This window comes from Monodon monoceros, unplaced genomic scaffold (assembly GCF_005190385.1).
Source record: "Monodon monoceros isolate NGI ecotype Baffin Bay Population unplaced genomic scaffold, NGI_Narwhal_1 Super_Scaffold_20, whole genome shotgun sequence".
Classification (NCBI taxonomy): domain Eukaryota; kingdom Metazoa; phylum Chordata; class Mammalia; order Artiodactyla; family Monodontidae; genus Monodon; species Monodon monoceros.
The window spans coordinates 91,145,204-91,165,515 of NW_021703777.1; the positions used below are offsets into that span (position 1 = coordinate 91,145,204).

The following is a 20,312-nucleotide window of genomic DNA, read 5'->3' on the forward strand; positions in this document are numbered from 1 at the left end:
ACACATACATACCACATCTTCTTTATCCATTAATCTGTTGATGGATACTTAGTGAATAAAGAAATTTGCCTTCATATTTCCCCAATATTCATTATTTATTTTAACAAATTACAGTTATAGTCTACTTCTAAGACAACTTATTCTGGTTTGGACTTACCCAATGCTTAGTATTTTATTGAACTATACAGAAACAGAATTGGTCAATTTATGTTTGGAATATTATATCTTTACTGTACCCCTTGAACTGAATTCCTTGAATCATTATATTTCACTGTTGTCTCTTTCATCTTAGTTCCCAAAGGTGGCCCCAGGACTTGGAAATTATCTCAGTAATTGTACCCAGGTAAATTTCTCTCTTACACCACATCTTCCTCATAACCTCACCTTTCCTTTCATAAATGCATCCAGGATAAAGTAGTACGTAACAAATATAAGGTGTCTACGAGGCTACTTTTTTAAAGCAACGCTATACATGCATACATAAAGCTTAGAGGGAAATTAATAAATGTGAAGAGTAGGTAGCATATGTTAAAAGGACACAGGGCATGGCACATAGTAGGAGGTCCGGAGTGTATATTTAATGATGGTGGAGTTACTGGACCATAGTCAGGAAACCATTGTTTCATCGTAAATATCAAATCATATTTGTTAGTAGTGGCTGCTGACAATATTATGTTGGGAGGGATTCCTTGCCTCTAAAGGGCTCAACTAAATGGATCAGTTAGTACTGCCAGGATGTGGGACACCTCGTTGCACAGGTATTGCATTGTTGCCTTTCATATTCTGGCTTCTATTCAATGAATAAAAAGAATAGTAAGATGTTTTTGACATAAATATGGACTAGATGACCCCCAAGGTACCAATCCTATTGTTATATATTTCTGTTTGTCCATGACATATATTAAAGTGAAGAGTACAGGTGTTACCATTCATTGATGCTCACTGTATGTCAGGCATAAATGTGTTAGACATATTAGCAACTTTTATTTATAATTTTATAACATCCTTATAAATTGTATTACTAAACTAATGTCATACAGAATGATAATGAGGCAAGAAAGGTTAAAAAACTTCCCTTCTGTCTTTCAAGCAATTAATGAAGAAATTTGACCCTGTATCAAAAGAGATCACCTTGCTTTTTACTTAGGTAGTGTAACTGTTAATTCTGTGTGCCAACTTGGCTGTGTCATGGTGCCCAGATATTTGGTGACACACTATTCTAGATGTAAACATGATTCTTGGGTGAGATTTATATTTAAATAAGTATATTTAGAGTAAAGCAGATTACCCTCCAGAATGTGGGTGGGTCTCATCTAATAAGTTAAAGGTCTGACTAGAACAAAAGACTTACCTTCCCTGAGCAAGAAGGAATTCTGCCAACAGACCTCCTTTGTACTTTTTCTGCATCATCAACTCTCCCTTTTTCACCAGCAGACTGCCCCTGGATTCAAACTGCAACTCTTTCCTGGATCTCCAGCCTGTGTCTCCAACCAGATTTTGGACTTTTTTAGCCTCCACAATTACGTGAGCCAATTATTTAAAATAAGTCTATATAAGTGTGTTGGTTCTTTTTCTCTGCAGAACCCAGCATTAGTGAATATAGGTGGGTATTTTCTGGTTATTGTATACTTAAAGACCCTTGAATTTTACACTCATTTCAGACACTATATGTAACCACACATCATTAAATTTGAGGTCGTATGAGGAAAAAGAAGAAAAACAAAGAAGAAGCACATTTGTTCTGGCCATCTAATGCTATGTAACAACTTATTATTGGCTTAAAACAACAGTTATCACTGTGTTATCTCTCATGCTGTCTTGGATTCTGTGGATTAGGAAATTGGGAAACACTCAGAATAGGGAGTTCTGGTTTGGGTTCTCTCATGCAGTTCCAGCCAGACTGTGGCTGGAACTGGAACATCAGGTGATTGGAACAACTGGGGCTTTCTGGGCATGTGTGTGAGTGTGTGTGTAAGGGGACATATGTTCATGTGTGCACGTGTGTGTGTATGTCTGTGGGGTCTCAAAGCCTCTACATGTAGTCTCTCCATTTGAGCTACTTTCAGCTTCTTCACAGCTTGACAGCCCCAAGCTGCCATAGCGTTTACATGGCATCTAAAGATTTCAAGTATGAATATTCCAGTGATCAAGGCTGAAGCTACATCATTTTTTAAGATCCAGCTTCAGGAGTTGCTAATATTTTGTCCTGTTGAATGCTGGACTCTATTGGTTGAAACAGCCACAACGATACACCCATTTTTAAGGAGGGGGCACACAGATCCCTATCTCAATGAAAGAAGTGTCAAGAGACTTTGCAGACATATTTTTAAATGTCCATGCTATTTCTTTCATCACTTCCTTCACCTCTCTTAAGAAATGTAGACAAGTTCTGTCTCTAAAGCCAGTAAGGAAACCACAATTCCTTACCCAATCAGCACTGGTTACTCGATCAGTACATGCTATAACTAGCATGTACTAATCAAGAAGCTATCATGCTCTTAGCACTTTGTAGGTAATGCTAATGTGGAGAATAGGAAACAGTATAAAACTGATTCCCTGAGCTAAAAAGCTTATCATTTTATTGTAAAGTGTATGATCTCCCTTTTCCTTCTGAATCCTCAACAATTTTTTGAAAGTTTTAAAAGCTGTGGGTGACATAGTGATTATTTGGTTACCATGTTCATGATTCTGCACTAAATCCATTTTCTCCAGACAGAATTCCAAAAATATATATATTTGTATTTGTATATGTATCTACATATATGTGTGTGTGCATTTATTACATATGTACATGTGCATGTATGTGTTTATGAAATATGAATACATTCTGAGATTTTCAATTCCACTCCAGCTCTGCAGAGTATATTTAGTCTAACACATTTTTATATGAAGAACTTCATAATCAATAGCGAGAAATTTGTCTCCTGTTACCTTTAATATATTTACTCACTTCTTAAGCTAAAACTACATAAAAAGTAGTTCCTGAATTTCTAACCCATATAATTATTAAAAAAAGAAACTTTACTAACTAGAGTCCTAAACTTGTTTATTGTTTCTTTTTTATAGGGGAACGTGATATTTACATATAATGGTATGCACAGATCCTAAGTGTACAATTAGATGGATTTTGACAGATACATACTCCAATGTAACCTATACCACAGTCAAGATATAGAACTTCTTCATCCCCCAAAGAAAGTTCCACTGTGCTTCTTGGCAGCCAACAAATCTCCTGAAGCAAGCACTTTTCTGATCTGTTTTCATCATTGATTATTTTTACCTGTTTTAGAACTTCATATAAATGGACCTATACAGCATATATTCTTCTGGTTTCATTTGTCAATATAATATTCAAGATTCATCCTTACTGTAGCATGTGTCAATAGTTTGCTCCTTTTTCTTACTCAGTATTATTCTATCATATGTGTATACTACAAGTTATTTATTCTCTTAGAATAGCAACTAGTTGTATGGCTTTTGCTAGAAGTCCTCTCTCTGTGCAAATTCAAAGAGAAGACCCTCTAAGTCCAGTTATTGCCACTACTGGTCTTGGTTTTTGTTGTAGGGTCCATGAGTGGATGAGAAAGGGACAAGGAAGGCCTACTCTGTATTTCATTCTTATTTGGCAGCACCTGTTACTTGGCTTGCTCTCTACTCTAGTCCAAAACCCAGTATCAGTTCAGGAAGAAAATTGTTACCACACACACACAATATGGATATTTCCAGAAAATATAATTTACTGTTCAGAAAAATCACAGGAACTCAGCTCAGTATAGGCTTAAATTTTTGAACGTTCTCTTTGCTATTTTCTGGGACTTTCCTGCTGGTGCACTGGTTGAGAATCCGCCTGCCAACGCAGGGAACATGGGTTCGATCCCTGGTCCGAGAAGATCCCACGTGCTGTGGAGCAATTAAGCCCATGCACCACAACTACTGAGCCTGCTCTCCAGAGCCCGTGCTCCACAACAAGAGAAGCCACCACAATGAGCAGCCTGCACACCGCAACGAAGAGTAGCCCCCACTCGCCTCAACTAGAGAAAACCCACGCACAGCAAAGACCCAACTCGGCCAAATAAAAAAATTACTATTTTACAACTTTTATTACACTTTCATGGGAGAGTAAATGATGTCCCTTGCAAGAGGCTTTAACACTGTGTTAAATAAAGGTAAATTGGTTTAAAATATTTATTTTTCAATGCACAATTTTTCAGGAATTGTGGTGTGCTAATATGAATTATGAATTTCCATGGAGGAGTGTGGCAATGTTCTACAGCACTTTCCAAGCTGATTTGAGTACAGAGCTACTTTTCTCCTAATTGGGGAGGGGCAGGTCTTTTCACAGGCAAGTAAGTGTTCTACAGAATCCCCTTGTACAAAGTCTTCCTTAATCCATGCATAGGATGGTACTTAATTATTCCAGTCCCTTCTAGAGTAAGGGTACTTCCTAACTGTGCCCTTATACATCTCTTGGCCACTATTTTTCTTTGTTTTTTACTCTTCTGAGAGCCTCATGCTTCACAAACTCAACCACTGTTAACATTTTAAGTTTGCTTATAGAAGATCATTTGCTCATCTATGTTATAGCCATACATAATTGTCTCTTTATTTAACTGCATCTTTCTCTACCAAGCTTTTATTATTCTGTACCCTCCACTGAAGTTCTCATCAATATTGTCACAGCTTCTTTGTTCTTTTCTCTCTCTCAAACGTATCGACTGAGGGTTTTCTTCAGGTTAATCCAGATGTCCACTGACATTATGTTACTTTTAGAGATTTAAATAAAATTAGGTTAGACATCATTTCAGGAAACGTTGAAAATGTCATTTTCTTCCCCAATATTTCTTTGACTATCTAGTGACTCTGAATGTCCTGTTTCTGCTAAGCTCCAAATCTCATTTCTGCCTCATTTACTAAAATTCTTCTCTCTGTTGTAAAAGACATGAATATGTGATAAAAGCTTTTTATTGATTTCACCAATCCACTGTTCAAGTGTTTGAGTTTGAATTCCACCTTTTTCCAAGTTAACAATTTTTCTTTATTGTATTTTGTTTTTTAATCCATCCATATATCTTCTATATTTTCTGAAACTTGATAATATTTTAGATATATATAAAATGCAACAAAATGAAATGGAACATATGTTAATGAAAATCTGTCTCCTAAAATTCAAGCACACTAGAGCTAGAGTCCATAGTTTCCCATACATTATTATTATGGTGATATGATAATTGCTTTTTCCAAAATTAAAACATCTAAAGTTTCTTTTAATTTGATTTATGAAACATAAATCTATTTCATCTGTTATTATTATATAACATATTAATAAATAATATAAATTATAAAATTAGAATGATCAAATCATTAAAATAATTACTTCTTATCACTTATATTAACAAGAAGAAAAGTAACAGCCAACTGGTAAATATTTTTTTCAGCACCTATTTGTTTCATGTATTTTCTTGGTGATCTTAAATTGAAGAATAGAAAAGTCTTTGATAGAGTATAGTGGTTAAATTATGATTCAGGAAAGCTCTTACACAGTGGATTTTTATGAGTATCTTAATTGTGGAGCTAAGGCAAGCTATAGGTTTATGCTGATTAACTACAGATGGCTCTCTCTCTTCACCCTTAAAAATTTAAACTGTCAGTTACTGATTCTCCTTTTCCCACTGCGTATTCTTAGTAAAAATATCTCTCTTCCTTACATAGAAAATATATTCCACTCTTTGTTTTACATTTGGTTTAAGTTTTCTGCATGTTAATGTTTGATGTTTTAAACTTATAGGAAAACAACAAAAAATGTATTTTAAATATTCAAAATCTCCCTGAATATGAAAAGCTCTCATATTTACTAACAGTTAAGACTGTCTTCCTTTTATGGTTCAAACTAATCCTTTAATTTGAAGAAAAAAAAAATCAACTTGCTAAACAATCCAACTTTATCTGTTTGTGTTAACAACATTGAACAAATTGTTTGAAAATAAAGTCTCACTGTTTTAGCCAAGTTTAATTTTGAAAGTTATATATGTTGAAATGGGTCCCTGACCCCTAGTCATACAACAGAACAAGTAAAAAGAAAAGAGAAAGAAAATCGCCAGTCTGAAATGGATTTTCTAACTGTAACTAAAATGATTGCTCAGTAATCTGTGGTGACATGGTTAACTCTGAGAAAGACATAATACTTAGGTTATATCAGATTTACCATGACTATTTCTCAAAGACTAGTCACTAGTGTCTTAATGCCCGCTAATATATGAAAGCAATAAAACATGGGGTTCTCTTGGCAGTTTAGATTACACACAAAATGGAAAACTTCAAACAAATACAGGTATGTAAGGAATTAGGTGAAAACAAAATGTTGTCACCTTTCCTCAGCTCAGGCAAAGGTGGAACCATGATTTTGATGATGTCCCATATGAAGAGCTATAGCCACACATGGTTTGCTTTTCTTTCATCTGGCCCTACTTTAATAAGTCAATCTCATCTCGCAAAATACTTTCCTTGAACCAGACTGGCCTGATCACCTACTCATTCTGACTTTTGCCTTGGAGGCCATTGAAAGGTTTGGATCTTCTTTTAAGAGGAATGGATGGTGATTAAGAGAGATTTCAGCTGGTGGATAACATAAACGTAGAGATCATTGTCTATCCTATTTAGAGACAATGTTCTACGATGAAAATGCTCAAATGTTGATTATAAAACTCAAATAACTATAACAGTAATACATGCTAATTATGGTTTATTTAGAAAATAGAGAAAAATATGAAAAAATTGAACTCACATATAAACATATCAGTTAGGAAAAATGTGCAGATGTGCTGTTCTCTTTCTTTTACTTTTTTTATGTAATCAGCTACAAAATCACACTATATATTGTTTTGTGTGCTGTATTTCTCACTTAATATTGTACTTGGTTATAGTCAGGTGACATGACTAGTACTTGAAAATATAGGTTTTGATGCCTACTAACACTATTTCATAAAAAGGGTGTATTTATTCCATAATTTAGAGCATTTAGGGAGTTTCTATTTTTACATTTTTAATAACAGTTTAACCCTCTATTAAATACTTTTAAAATCACATATACAAATAATTTCTTAGTAATTATATCATCATGGTTAAGAATGTAGGTTAGGAGTCTACTGCCTGTGTTCAAACTGCAGATTCATGACATATAAGCCATGTGACCTTAGGTAAATTATTAAGCTATCTGCATCTGAAGATTTTTGCTCATAAATGGGCATAATAATAATACCTATTTCATAAAGCCACTAATGGATTTAAATGAGATAATGCATATAAAGAGTTTGGCACACTGTTTGACACAGTGTTGTTGAAATCATCATCATTATTAGTCTTTAGATATCAACATTTATAATACCACTCTCTTGACAAGGCCAGTCAATAAAATGAAGGCTTTTTATTATTTACTCAACACATTTCACCAGAGAGCACTTTTAGGTATAGCAACTCTTTTTAATTAGTATTTTGTAGAACAGACATGTAATAATTTTACCCTAAATAAAATATTTCATAGCATTTTTTTCCTGGACTTTTGTGTCTGCCATCTAATCAGGTGCCAATATTAATATTTGCCACTCTAATGGTACTGTTACAAAAATTTCACAACAGTAATCTCTTAGTTGGAATACTTCGCTCAGTTTCTAACCACCAAAATCTACCTTAATAACTATTGACAGATTAATATTCTAAGTGTCTAGCTCTAATCACATAAAGGCCTCAGGTAGTCTCCTTCAAAGAAGCTTTCACTCAGCACTCCTAATTCTTCACATGCATCCAAAAATTTTCATGACCCAGAAAGTAATTCTCCCACTTTATTGCCATTGGTGAAAATATATTCTATGACCCTAGAAACCTGGGATAAATATCCTTATAATTTCTAGCCTATCTTTATTGACCGAGTTGTTCCTTATATCAAAAATATCCCTTACTTTCTCTTACATCTTGTCTTTCCATTTAGAACTTGCCCTATTCTTCATTTCAAACATCCCTATTTTCTGTAGGAGGAATACATTTTGCTTGTTTTAACTTCTATGGCTGCTATTCTCTGATTTGTATTCTCATATTGGGTTTTTGTTTAGGGTGGATTTATATTAGTTCTGACTATTATTTGAGTTATTTATGCACACATTTCATATCCATTACAAAACCGTGAGCTTCTAAACAACATTTCTGATCCATATGACCTTTGTAGCCGTCATAGGACCAGAACAATGTTTTCCAGATGTCAATTATTCATGTATTTATTAAATATGTAATGTTCTAGCCCTTTACAAAGGTCACCATTACTTCTGCTGAAGATCCTATGGGTCGCTCCCCTATCTCAGGTATATAGGTAATACAGGTGACAAGGGGTCTTCATCTGGAATTCTATTAAGGCATTAAGTGGTAGAGATCTTTTTAAAGTAAAATTAAACTGATTGAGGAGCAAAAAAGATTTTTTTTAAGTATTGGATTTTCATGAAAGGACCACATCTCAGCAAGAGCAGAGGTCAGAGTCTCCTTTATCTGCCAAGAAAACCAGAAATCTAGCTAAGCCTTTAGTGCAATTATTGGACTTAAAGAGCACCAGTGAGTCATTTCTAATGTGATTAAGAGGCTATACCAGGAATATTAGATATCATAGCTGTTAATAAATACGAGGTTCCAATTATTATTCATTATCTCTGTTTTCATAAATTGTATCCTGGAGGCTTGGCTTTTCCATGACTTACTGAAGGTGATTCTATTTTTAGAGATTTCTGGGTTTAACCATGTGGTAATTCATCATTCTAACACACATGTATAAAGAAGATATTTGGAGGGAATAATTGTCAAGAGACAAACAAATGAAGTAGGAACTCTTTCCATTTCACACCTGAGTAAAGGCATTTGGGAAGGAAATGCTGTCACTCGAGCCCCAATACCTCACTCTGGAGTCCTGTGAGCCCCATTATGAACCACAGCTCTCCTCTGGTTTCTTTTAGCTGTTTTGCTCCTTTCTCTTTAGAGGCTCAGAACTCAGGAAAGCCAAAAAAATCCCTCCCTCATTCCTGAAACAGAGAAAGGGAAGAGTGCCTGGAATATGTCAAGTAGATTCTTAAATGAATATTATTGTACTTTTTGTTTCCAATCAACTTAAACCTTAATTCCAATGTCCTTCCTGAATGAAAGCTTTCTGTGGAAAAGGAAAACTTCTTTGTAATTATCATTAGTGAAAATAATAGTAATAAATTATCTCAAGTGAAAAATATATTTTCTTCTTTTTCTTTAGGCTCTAAATCTGATCTTCGCTCTTGGGATTTCTTATTTTGTATGCCATTGAAAAATTCAAAGGCCCACATGTTTCAAAGTTTATATGAAGAGGTCAAGTTAGAGTACAGGGTAGAGAGCAGAGTAGATTTAGCTCTGGCTCTTTCTCTGGAAGGCAGAATGCCTTTATGCATTTCCCAAATCTTCTCTATTGAAAGTCTTCTCTCCTCCTTCATTCTGCTATTCCCCACTCTGCTTATTGCAACTGACTATTTCAAACTTATTTTTTTAATTGAAATATAGTTGATTTGCAATGCTGTGTTAGTTTCAGGTGTACAGCAAAGTGATTCACTTATATATGTGTGTGTGTGTATATATATATATATATTTTTTTTTTTTTTTTTCAGATTCCTTGAGTATAGTTCCTTGTGCTAAACAGTAGGCCCTTGTTGGTTATCTATTTTATATATAGTAGTGTGCATATGTACATCCCAAACTCCTAATTTATCCCTCCCCCCACTTCCCCTTTAGTAACTATAAATTTGTTTTCTATGTCTGTGGGTCTATTTTTGTTTTGTATATAAGTTCCCTTGTATCATTTTTTTTTAGATTCCACATATAAGCAATATCATGTAGATAAAGAAGATGTGGTATATTTATACCATGTAATATTACCCAGCCATAAAAAAGAATGAAGTAATACTATTTGTAGCAACATGGATGGACCTAAAGATTATCATACTAATGGAAGTAAGCCAAACAGAAGAAGACAAATATCATATGATTTCACAATTTACTTTTGATGGTGACTTTGTGATATTTCTTTCCTCAATATTCTAAAATGTGAGACAATGTTTTTCTACTTTTGTCCATTACTAAGATGTTTCCATGTGAATTGTTAGCTGAGCTTGCTTCTACCACACCTGCATTCCTGTTGTGTTCACTGAGCAACTGATAAGAAAAAAAATATTGTTAGACTACACCTAGCTTGCTTTCTTAGGATGAGCCATTCACAACTAGGGCCCTACGTACTTAGACTAAATTCTTTTCCCTCCTCTGGGACCAGTGTTTTATGTTGGAGGCTTAATTTGCATGGAAGGCCCTGAAGTACTTGAATCTGCAAGAGAGTCATGGAAATCTTGCAGGAACTGTCTTTCCTTTTAATTTCTTGGTTCTTCCTGTTTTCTATCAGTTTTCAAGCATGAACCCCTAACTGAGGAAGAAGTTTGTTTAGGAAACATTCTCCCTGTCCAATTGTCCTCAAGCAGGATAAGAGAAATCTTGACCTGTTTCCACCTTTTTTAGGGTTTTTTTACTTTTTATTTTATATTGCAATATAGTTGATCATGTTGTGTTAGTTTCAGGTGTACAGCAAAGTAATTCAGTTATACAGATACATGTATCTATTCTTTTTCATATTCTTTTCCCATTTTGGTTGTTACATAATATTGAGCAGAGTTCACTGTGTTACAATAGTAGGTCCTTGTTGGTTATCCATTTTAAATATAGCAGTGTGTACATGTCAATCCCAAACTCCGTAACTATCCCTTCCCCGCCCTTCCCCCCGGTAACCATAAGTTTGCTCTTTAAGTCTGTGAGTCTGTTTCTGTTTTGTAAATAAGTTCATTTGTATCATTTTTTTTTTAGATTCCGCATATAAGCAGATGGCCAAGAGGCACATGAAAAGATGTTCAATATCGCTAATTATTAGAGAAATGCAAATCAAAACTGCAATGAGATATCATCTCACACCAGTCAGAATGGCCATCATCAAAATATCCACCAACAATAAATGCTGGAGAGGGTGTGGAGAGAAAGGAACCATCCAATACTGTTGGTGGGAATGTAAATTGGTGCAGCCACTAAGGAAAACAGTATATAGGTTCCTTAAGAAACTGAAAATTGACCTTTCTAAAACCTCTTATGTTTTATAAGATAACATAGTAATTATTTCTTGCTCTTTCTCCACTTCTCTAGAAAAAACAATTTTTTAAAACTGTTAAATTAATTAAACAATGTGGCCATATTAAACTGAGGTGACTCTAATGCAGTGGTGGCCTACATGAGAAAACCAAAATCTAAACTTTTAAATACCTCAAGATTACAAAATCAAAACCTAAGGACAACCAATTGCAAACAGCCAACTGGGCTTTACGCTATAGTCAATCAATAATTTTCTTACTTTGTTTCCTGCCTTTTCTGTACAAAAGGTTTTCCCCAACTCCTATAGTTGGAGCACTCCTAACTACTTTTGGTTTGGCGCTACCCTATTCCAATGGATTTTTGGTCAAATAAACTCTTCAGGTTTTTAATATGCCTCAGTTTATCTTTGAACACAACCTATATTCTCTACTTTCCCTGATCTCTCATAGAGAGCTTTGAGCAAGTTGATATTTTTAATATCCCCTCACCTCACCATACCTCTTTGGTCCCCCCCACTTTCTTACCAAAACCAGACTAATTCCTCTTTTGGTAGATGTATAATTTAGAAGACATGAGTCTTCCATGAATCTCTCTCTTGTATCTTACACATAAAGCATGAAATATTATTTTGTAGGTGAGGTGATTTGTCTACTGTTATTATGGTAGGAATATTGGTGCTAACTAGAAATTTCTTGGTGATGAAATATAAATTTCATACTTAACTATAATATATATTTCTTAGAAGATTTTCCACAAAAAACAGGAAGCTAGTATTGAATAACACTAGGCTGACCAAACCCAATTCTTTTCTCATTTTCTACTTTTATTTCTTGGTGTGTTTTTTGTTTTTATTTTCTTGGTGATGTGATTTTCTTCCACAGTTCCCTTCATCTCCTGTTCCCTTTCTTTCTCTCATAATGCACTCATTGAATACATATGTATTAAACACCTTCTATGTTATTTGGTCTTCCCCTCATTCCTTCTAAATACAAATAATAATTAACATTTCATATGGGGCAAACATTGTGATAAGCTTAGAGTACAGTGATAAATGAAACAGACATCAACCCTGTTGTCAGTGACCTTGAAATCTAATGATGGAGACAGGTGTTATATAAAAAGACAAAAACATATATAATTACATGTAGGATAGTGCTATGAGATAAAAGGGGTAGTCACTAGGTGATAAACAAACACAAAATGCCCCATGATAGATTGTTTGATCAGGGAAGAGTTTATGAGAAGAAAATGTTTGAATAGAATCCTAGAGGATGAGAAGGGGTCAGCTAAGTAAAGCAAAGTAAAGGAGATAAATATGATCAATGCCACTTAGACAGCCTTTCACCAAGCACAGGGACTGTTAAAATGATAAATATTCACGCTGCTTCAGGGAATGAAAAACTCTCACTTCTATGTGAATCACTCAAAGATCTCTATTTCCAAACCTGACTTCTCCCCTGAGTTCTGCTACACACCAGAGAGCTCTAAATGGAAGGTTTCAAGAACTGTTGAATCAAATCCATCATCTAGCATGGCACAGGGAGATCAGCTCGGTGCTTTGTGACCACCTAGAGGGGTGGGATAGGGAGGGTGGGAGGGAGGGAGATGCAAGAGGGAAGAGATATGGGAACATATGTATATGTATAACTGATTCACTTTGTTATAAAGCAGAAACTAACACACCATTGTAAAGCAATTATACTCCAATAAAGATGTTAAAAAAAAAATCCATCATCTACTCCTCAAAGCTGTTCCCTCAAAATTCACAGGTGAACACAGGGATGGATTGGTCTGGTATGTGTCTCTTTGAAATTCTCTATTAACTAAGAAATGTAAAAAAGCAAAAATTGACAATAGGTCTATGTATTAAAAACTATCGAAGAGCATATGTTCAGTATGGATAAACCTGCTATCAATGCTGTGAATGTTAATAGACTTAGAAAAACACATAATTCTGCAAGTGGCATATGTTCCAATCTAATGCAGAATAGGATGTGCTCTCAGATACCACAGAAAGGTTTTGCCTTTATTCGCCCCATTGTGTCTAATTGTGGAATATAGAGGGTGTATTTGATCAGAAAATTGGAAGGTGAAAGAGTTCCCTTAACCTCAGTCCTCAGAAAGTCGAAAAAGTGCATTTGACTCTAGTTCAGTCAGAAAACCTAACAGTGAGGGCAAGAAACTTCTCTTCCTCATGCAAGGAGCTCCAGGACAGTCAAGAATCTGTTGGGTATCAGTAATTTAATTAAAGCCTGCACACAAGAGCTTTGGGTTTATATTTCTGCTCTAGCTAACCAGACCTTCGGCTGTTTCTCAAACAGACCAACCCTATTGCACCTCAGTGCCTTTGCACTAGCCTTGAACATCCGCCTGGAATTCTCTATGCCCAGTTGATCACAGAAGACCTCCATTTCTTCATTCATTTCTCTGTCTAGTCACATTCCCCCTCCGTTCTATTCTCTGTAACTCTCCAGCCCCTTATCCTGCTTTCTGTTTCCTAGTACTAACATTATTTTATATATGCATATATTGTTTGTCAGCTGTCTGTCCATCATATAAGCAGTAATCATTTCTGACCTGTGCTTCATGTGTCCCCATCATCAAGAACAGTGTCTGTAAGTTAGTAAGTCCTCAGTATATATTTTATTGAAAATTGAATGGATATCTGATGGCTAAAAGAAGTTAAGTCACTGATTGCATGATGAAAAATACTACAGACCCAATTATTCTCTCTGTGAATAGATGAAGACTGTAAATATATATCACAAGTGAACACAGTTATTCTATCTGTTTTCAAGGAAATGTGTGAAAAGGTTGTGTTGTCTTAAAATTCAGAAAAATAAGGTTCTCTGAAAATAATCATTTAAAAAATTAAACTTTTAGAAAGCATTACCTAAATATCATAAGATATTTGCAAGAAGATGTGTTTTTAATAAATTGAGAATAAGATATCATATGGAGATATGATGAACTGATTTCAGAGATGAAAATAATCAGACTATTGTGTGAAAATATGAGGTTATATGAAATACAATAGCAAAATTGAAATATATTTGTAGGTAATAAAGAACTGACGTTGCTGAGAACTGCAGCAAAGCTGTAAGGGCCCTCCAGAATGCAGAAGCAAAAGAAAAATAAGTGATTGCAGAAAAGAGATATACAGAACAGAGAAATTATTATTTGATAGGAAGAGAACTAGAAATAATAACAGTTGACATTTATATAGTGCCAGACAATGTTCTAGGAGCTTTACTTATCATTAACCATTTAACACATACAATAACCCTATAAGGTAGGTACCATTATAATTTCCATTTTACAATGAGAATGCTGAGACATGGAAAGACTATGGGAATTGTCCAAGGTGGCTGAGCTGGAATGGGAAATCAGGCCATCTGTATCAAAGTATCCAAGATGTACTAATTCCACTAGTTAGAATTTTAATAAATATTGTTTAATTTTGATCTATTATATGATCTTTTTATGGCCATTTAAAAATACATTCTCTATATTGTTCTTATTATTCTTTGTCTGCTTAAATTGGGAAGTGGATGTAAAAAAGAAACTTATTAATAACTCATAATACTGTGTTTCTGCCTAAGTCTCTTGTAGTTTTATATTATTTTCTATGCTTTTGCCCATCCTTTAATTTTAAACTTTTCTGAATCACATTGCTTCCAGTTTTTTGCTTTTACATAGTATATACTTTTGTGGGGTTTTTAATTCAATATTTGCTATGAAAGTTATGTTTGATCTAGCCCTGCCACCTTGTTTTAAGACATATTTTCTTCATTTCTTTTGGGGCTTTTTGGCAGCCGAAGTGAACAAATACATCTTCAGCTATTTTACAAGCATCACTCAGCTATTCTCTTCCCAGAGATTTTATTTCTATTTTCCTTAATCTGAATTATTTAAAAGCCAAGAGTTACTCTCAACCAATAATTCAGCTGTCAACCAGCTATATAGAAAAGAAATTATTTAACAAGGGAGTGAATGGACCTATTATTCAGTTTGTTAAATGTATCAGAAAGAAATCTAGAGTAATTAAGAAATTAGCTATACTGTAATAGGATAAGAAAATCACTCTCTCTGAATACCCTGGGCATAGAATCCTCTTTCCTGATGTTCCTTATTAATCTCAAGATAAACATATACCCCGCAAAGTTGATCTTTTTGTCTTCTCATTCTAAAAATTCTGCTACCAGAATGACACCTAGATAGTCATTCAAATATTAAGCAGGGGTTTTGCACACATGAAGGTAGCTCTCACAGATTAATCTAGTCTTTTAAACACTCATCTGCTAATTGGAATGCTACTGAAATCCAGAGAGTTTTATTATTAATTCTGAAGGAAATTCTAAGTTTGTTTAATAATTAATCATGAAAAGAAACAGACATTGCTAGATTACTTATTTCTTGATTGTTTTATGGGGAATTCCTATGAAATTATAACATTAGAAATGCCTTTAAAAATAAAATACGGGGCTTCCCTGGTGGCGCAGTGGTTGAGAGTCCGCCTGCCGATGTAGGGGACACGGGTTCGTGCCCCGGTCCGGGAAGATCCCACATGCCGCAGAGCAGCTGGGCCCGTGAGCCATGGCTGCTGAGCCTGCGCCAAAAAGACCTCATCTTTATAAAATCACCATTGTAACCTCTTAGAAACGAGGCACTCTTCACATTGCCCTTGTCTGCTTAGAGGATATCTTCCTGGAAACTTACTATTAAAAGTTCTTGTTTGAATCCATGACCTTGTGTGGTCCCTGACAAAGACAGTATCTTGGGGAAAAAAGAGAAAAGAATAAATGAGAGAACAGTGTGTTTTGGGACATTTAACTTCTCCTATATCCTGATATTTAATTTATTTCCTTTTGTATTTTTTCACTCTCTGATTCCCACACTCAAATGTATGCTTTCGGATGACAGAATCTATTTTATTCTGCTTTATCCCAAGTGCCTAGTTCACAGTAGGTATTTATTAAATAGTTGCTGAATGAATGAACTAGCATCAGACTCCGAGGGATCTGAGCTTTAAGCTACCAATCACCATTTACTCATTGTGTGGTCTTGGATTATTTATTTGATATCTCTGAGCCTTGTTAAATGAGAATGGTAAAATTCTACTCAGAGCAGCATAGTGATTAAAGGTATGGAGTGTCCAATGCCTAATTCTGTTTTTGGCAGGACTCCGGACTTCCTAGTTGTTGCTTATGCTGCAAATGTCTGCCTCTGACCCGTAGTATACATTATGAAAGCAAAAATTTAGCATGAAATTCACAGTCAACTCTGTGGAAATCGTTTGTCACTTAGAGTGTCTCCTCTAGAGAGTTTATACTCTTGATGGTTTGGCTAAATTCTTAGATCACCTCAGTCAAGCATTTTCTCAGTCGCTAATTATGCCTAATATAATTTTTTTTCAAATTATCTGAGGAACTACATACTGGCCGGGGAAAGCTTTCTGATCTCATCCAGAGGGAATTAAGCTAGTCACAAACAAATCTTCCCCCATCAATAACCAATGAAAACCATTATCCCAATTAAATATCATTCTGAAAGCAATCTTAATCAATCTAGACTTGCTGGGCTTCCTGAAAGAATTGCTTAATTAAACTCTCTATAGAATAAAGTGATTCTGCCTAGTCAGCCCAACGGTGACAGGAAACTAAGAAACAGAGGAGAATATTTGGAAGTGAATCTTCTTAGAGTATCTAACAGAATTCAGAGGCAACTGGGCTAGTGTCTTTCTCAAGGGATACTGTGAGGCCACATAGATAATTCACATGAAGCATTTTTGAGATACACTCTGAAGTGAGAATTATAATCATGATTTTTGGAATGTGTCCTCCATGCCACCTGACTCTTATTTCTGCACTCTCTTTCTGCCTTTGTGTAAACCCAGAATCTTGTTATCTCTTCCACTCTTAGGACTGTGGTGCAAGTTGTTTTCTTCACAAAGGTACCTTCTGAAGAGATAAGTGGAGGCTAAAATCCAACCCAGGTACCTCCTCTCCAGGCTGGTTGTCTGTGGAACTCTGTCCATTCAAAGAGCAAACACCTTTCTTAATTTGCACAGAAAATGTTCTAACGCTATCTTATCCCTCCTGTGTTACTTTCCTAGGGCTGTCATAACAAATTACCACAAACGTAGAGGCTTAAAGCATATAATTGTGTTTTCTAACAGTTCTAGAGGCTAAAAGCCTGAAATCAAGATGTCAGCAAAGCAGTACGCTGGAGGCTCTAAGGTAGAATCCTTTCCTCACCTCTTCCAGCTTCTGGCAGCTGTTGGCATTCCTTGATTGTGGCTGCATTTCTCTCTGCTCCATCAAGCATCATTCTCTTCTGTTATCTCCTTTTGTCTCTCTTTATTATCAGGATACTTGTGATAGCATTTAGGGCCCAACTGCATAACTGAAGGTAATCTCCACATCTTAAAATCCTTAATTATATCTGCAAAAGACATTTTCCCAAATAAGGTAAGATTTACAAGCTTCAAGGATTAAGACTTGGTATCTTTATATGGTCATTATCTAGCCTACTGTCTATCACTCAGACTGCTTCCAGGTAATAGCTTAATCTTGGGGGTGCAGCATGATTGATTGCGAATAGGTTTTTTGTTTTGTTTTTTTTTTTTTTTTCAGACAGAGGAGAGTTCAAGCACATCCAAGTCTCAGTGCCACTTAGAATGAAGAAGTTAAACTGTTGTAAAACTTGGGGAGAATGTATATACCAAGGGTATTCAATGGAACATTCTGAGATGATGGAAATGGGGCAGATGCTCCGGAGTCAGGACTCTGGACTCTTGGTGCCAAGCTTTTTATATCACATATCTTTGAGCATCTGGGGAGGAGACAATGCTGAGACTCACACTGAGTTGCTCACTCCTTATGTGCCACTGCAGTCCAGCGAGCTGAAATAGAAGCACTGTGGCCCGTTTCTGGGAACACTCCTGCACTCCTGCCTCGTGGCCCTTATAAGATAGGTTTTTGGGTCTTTTGATTTCCTACAGATAAGTACAAAAAACTAATTCTGGATAGACCCATGTGACAGGGAAACCATTAAAACTAATGAAGCAGATTTTCATTATGAAACCCTAAGCTCTTTAGGAAAGAAGGCAGAAAAAGATACATAAATGCCCCAGCTGGTAAAAATTATTCTTCTCAGTAAATGAACCTAACTTTAGTAGGAAATTAGTAGAGCACTGTGTTTGGGGAGAATATCTGCTTTGACTCCTTATTAAAAGCACGTATCTCTGACATTAAAAGTGAGATATGCTTATTATTTATAATCCTGAAAACATACAGAAAACTGTAAGGAAGACAAAAAGGCATAGAGATAGTCTCTTAATGAATCAACCCTGTCCAACCCAAATCTCATTAACCTGGCCCATACCATTATTATCTCTCGCCTAGGTTATTACAACAATATTCTAGCTGGGCCCCAAGCCTGGAGTTATCCTTCTATCTGCAGCCAGTAAAATATTTATAAGTTGAGAAAATACTTTCTTCAATGACTTCCCATTTTCTCATATAAAGCCAAGTTCCTTCACAAGTCCCTTGCTAACCCAGAAGTTTTATATCTACCCTTCCCATTATGGCCCCATAATCTTTGGTTGAAGCTGTGGAGACACTTTTAATTCCTGGTCAGAGTGATGTTACTCTCACCATGGTACCTCTGAATATTGTTGCTTCCATCTCCTGAAGCACTTTGCCTACCTGCTTCCTTCACTCATTTCTTGCCCTCCATCTCCATTCCTATCCATTCATCTCACCATAGATTTCATGTCATGCTTTCTTGGACGTCTCCATTGATTCTACAATTCTAGATTAGGTGGCCCTTCTCTGGGCTTACACAGCACTCCACACTTTGTCTGCATTGTCTTTATACTCAATTGTATTTGTTGCTCACCTGGTTATATCATCTCCCCACTAGACTACATAGTCTTTGAGGGTAAAGATTATATCTTTTCTGCTACAGTAGTTCCAATGTTACCATAATGCCTAACACATTGGAGACACTCAATTTATATATTGAATGTACGTTGAATTTTAGAAAAGGTAAGATTAAGAGCAAGGATCTTAGATCCATATTGCTTGTGTCCAAATACCGGCATTTCCTACTACTAACTTTTAACCATAGGCAAGCTACTTAATCTCTCTGAATCTCAATTCTCTTATTCATGAAATGATAAGAAAAATATTATGTGGCTGATGAAAATTAAGGTTACCTCCAAAGAGTCATGTCCTTGTATAATTTCTTCCTGGTTGCGTGGAAAATCTGTGACTTGCTTCTAATCAATAGAATATGTCAAAATGATGCGATGTCACTCCATTGATTAGGCTACATTGTATGGCAAACAAGATAGACTATCACTCCCTGACTCCATTACATTATATGTCTCTGTCTTAGCGGACTGCAGCAAGAGAGATTTCCTGCTGACACTGAGGACACAAACAGCCGTGTCTTTAATGCCCTATGAGAGGACCATATGGCAGGGGAGTTCAGGCAGCTTCTAAAAACCTGAGGAGATATTTTCCAACTGACAGTCAGAAACCAGGGTTCATAAAGCCACAGGAAATGAATTCTGCTCACAATGTGCATAAGCTCAGAAGAAGACTCTTTCCTAGTTGAGCCTCCAGATCAGAATGCAGCCCCGCTAAAGTGTAACTACAACGAAGTTTGAGGTAATTTTTTACACAGCAATAGAAAACTAATGCATAGCCCCTCTTTCATATAATTATTTGGAGGATAAATAAATTAATATTCACAAGATGCTGAATTCATGCCTGTCACCTAGTATTATATTAGTATTTGTTAAATAAAAGGAAAATTAGGGCTTCCCTGGTGGCGCAGTGGTTGAGAGTCTGCCTGCCGATGCAGGGGACACGGGTTCGTGCCCCAGTCCGAGAGGATCCCACATGCCGCGGAGCGGCTGGATCCGTGAGCCATGGCCGCTGAGCCTGCACGTCCAGAGCCTGTGCTCCACAACGGGAGAGGCCACAACAGTGAGAGGCCTGCGTATAGCAAAAAAAAAAAAAAAAAAAAAAAAAAGGAAAATTAAATGTTCTTATCACTCAGATATATCTAATGTTTACATTATGTTATATATTTTGTTTCTCTCCACTATTTTCACTATATTTTAT

At 35.8% G+C, this 20,312-nt stretch overlaps 1 pseudogene; it reads left to right on the forward strand.

Moving 5' to 3' along the window:
• Positions 1 to 18,088, forward strand: part of LOC114902437 — a 67,766-nt pseudogene extending 49,678 nt beyond the window's left edge.
• The last annotated feature ends 2,224 nt before the right edge of the window (positions 18,089 to 20,312 follow it).